Here is a 2,882-nt window from a genome sequence, read left to right as displayed (position 1 = left end):
TGTATCCTATGCAGAACTGGCGGAACTACCGCCATAGCCACCCACGCGGGCACTATGGGGCCTGCAGCCGAGTGGGGTCCGGTGAGGATGAGGCCAAGAGGCTTACATTACTGGTAAGCCTCCTGGCCCCTCAAGCCCGGCCGTGTCCCGACACACGCAGCAGGAGCGCACGTAAGCCGCCCGGCCGTGTCCCGGGTAAAAACAGCAGGAGCGCACGTAAGCCTCCCGGCCCCACGGCCCGGCCGTGTCCTGACACATACAGCAGGAGCGCACGTAAGCCTCCCGGCCCCACGGCCCGGCCGTGTCCCGACACATACAGCAGGAGCGCAGAGTGGACGGGGCAGAGCGCTCGAGCGCGCCTGTGAAGGGACATTGTATTCGGCACATGAGGAGGCTCTGGAGTCTGGACAGGAGGTAGGAAGGGAGTGGGAGACTGTTATATGCCTGGCCTGGCCCTGCATGGTATAATTTTGCAGGCTGCAGTTAATTGATTTTCTGGATTGCTGCAGATTGTGTTTTTTATTTTTCATACTGTCATAAGTGGGGATCTGCTTTATATTCTTGCATTGACTATTCGCTGTCAGCAAGCTGAATATTCCCACTGACTTCCTTCCCTATGCTATGTCCACTTAGGCTCCATTCAGGCTCCATTCACATATAGCGTTTCCATTTCGTGCTGCAGACCGTGCGGGATGAAAACGCCAAGGCTCCATTGACACTAGGGCGGCTGTCGGCGCATATTCGGCTGTATGAATACACGTGTAGCCGCTCCAAAGCCACAAGACAATGCACTTCAATGTGCATTGTTCGGACTATTGCGGAGTACTGCGCAGTTCCCAAAATAGCGCAAGTGTCGAATCCGGTGGATTCCGAATGTTCGCTGTTTTATAATGGCCGCAAACGAGCTCTTTGCAGTTATTTCACATATAGCGTTTGACCACACAGAAAACCGTGCGGGAATAGCAAACGCTATATGTGAATGGAGCCATACATTTTTCATCCGCAGGGATTCCGCTTGTTTGCAGCTATTATATAGCCCAAACATGCAGGATCCGCCGTATTATTGCGCTTGCACTGTTTTAGGGCCGCAATAGTCTGAATAATGCACATTAAAGTGCATTGTTTTTTCTGTTTAGAGCGGCTCCTCGCATATTCGTACAGCTGAATACATGCGGACAGCCGCTCCGTTGTGAATGAAGCCTTAGGTTTGTTGCTAATCCCAACCACAATCAGCTGTCCTCATTTATGCAGTTTCCATTAGTGATGGGCCAAACAGGCCAGAGTTCAGTTCGAATTAAAACTTTAGAACATCTAAAAAGTTTGAATTTGAACTCAATGCAAGTGAATGGGGGTAGAACTTTCAAAAACGATTGTCCACTTTAAGAGGACTTATATGCAAGTTATTGTCCATAAAAGGTGTATGGGGAATACCGTTTTTAAAGGAGCAGTGATTTTAACATGACTTAAAGGGTAACAATAAAAATGACAAATTTCTTCAAATATCCTGCCTAGGGGTCTCCTTAAAGGAGAACTATGGGGTCAGTGTTTTTCCCCAAAGTTCTCCTAAGGGTCACGGGAGGGGGGCCCCTCCAGGATACCCCCCTGATGCTGTGCGGGCCGCCTGGGTCGCTATGGTTTTGAACGCGCCGCTGTTCAGATCACTGTCAGTGATCTGTGCAACGCTGCGTTCTTCTCCACTGCCGCTGCTGAGTCAATGAGAGCCAGCAGCGGCGGTGGACGAGGCTGGACCCGGCAGGGGATGAGGAGGTGGGGCCTGGGGGTCAGCAACAGAGAAGGAGGCGGGCCAGTGATGGAGCAGGAGGCGGGGTCGGCGAAGGAGGAGGGAGCGGGCCCGGCAACGGAGGAGGGAAGACAGAGAAAGAAGAGGCGGACAGGTAAGGAGTGTGACCAGCACACCTGAGGGTGACCCTGCAGAGCCCCCCATAGAAATTCTATGGGGGGCTCTGCAGGGTCACCTTCAGGTGAGCTGTGTGGGATCTCAAGCGGGCTCTTCAAGTGGTGTAACTAGAAATCATAGGGCCCTATACAAAATTTTGCTATGGGTACCTGTGATTTCTAGTTACGCCCCTGAATGGCATTAATAGTCTGATTGTGTTATCCTGTGCTTCCCTACCCAGGTCAAAACCCACCTGATCACTAGAAATCCGTGTGGCCAGCGACAGGAGGAAGTGATTCAACAGAATGTTGGTGAAGACATTGAGATCCACATTGAAAAGTGATATTGGTTTATAATTGGAGCAGACTTGAGGGTCTTTCCTCTCTTTAGAAATTAATGTGATATGGGCTCCAAGCATATCTGAGGAAAGGGATGAGCATTGTCCAATAAATTATAGGCTTTTGTAAAATGTGTGGCAAGGATAGTTCCAAATAATTAGTAGTATTGCGACAGAAGCCCATTACGTCCCAGGCACTTGCCTAGTTTCAGGTTTTTTTAATGCACTGTGGAACTCAGCCTCCAATATTGGTTCTTCCAATGCTTTGGCTGTGGTGACATCTAATGTTGGCATATTTACCTTCTGTAAATACGACTCTATTTTTTATCATCTTCTGAGCGCCACCTCTTCTGGAGATGATACCTCTCCCTTAATAATATAGAGAGCGTAATAATAGTCCTTCCCAAGGATCCCTGATGCTTTGCTGAGTGCCATCTTTAGATACTATGAGCCTAAATGGAAATCCCCATCTCTATGGGATTCAGTTTCATGAGAGTAGTTGCAGATAGGTTATTAAATATCTGGAGCTTTTTGCCATTGAATTTTAATGATCGATTTGTTGTGTGTTCAGCAACATAGCCATCTTCCTCTTAAAGAAGTGGAAACAAACCACTATGGAAGTGGGTGTAGAAGGAGAAGGTGAGACCA

The sequence above is a fragment of the Nanorana parkeri genome, unplaced genomic scaffold (genome assembly GCF_000935625.1).
Source record: "Nanorana parkeri isolate BGI_ZX_2015 unplaced genomic scaffold, ASM93562v1 scaffold2152, whole genome shotgun sequence".
Classification (NCBI taxonomy): domain Eukaryota; kingdom Metazoa; phylum Chordata; class Amphibia; order Anura; family Dicroglossidae; genus Nanorana; species Nanorana parkeri.
The sequence above is the reverse complement of the archived record's forward strand: the minus strand, read 5'-3'. Positions refer to the sequence as shown.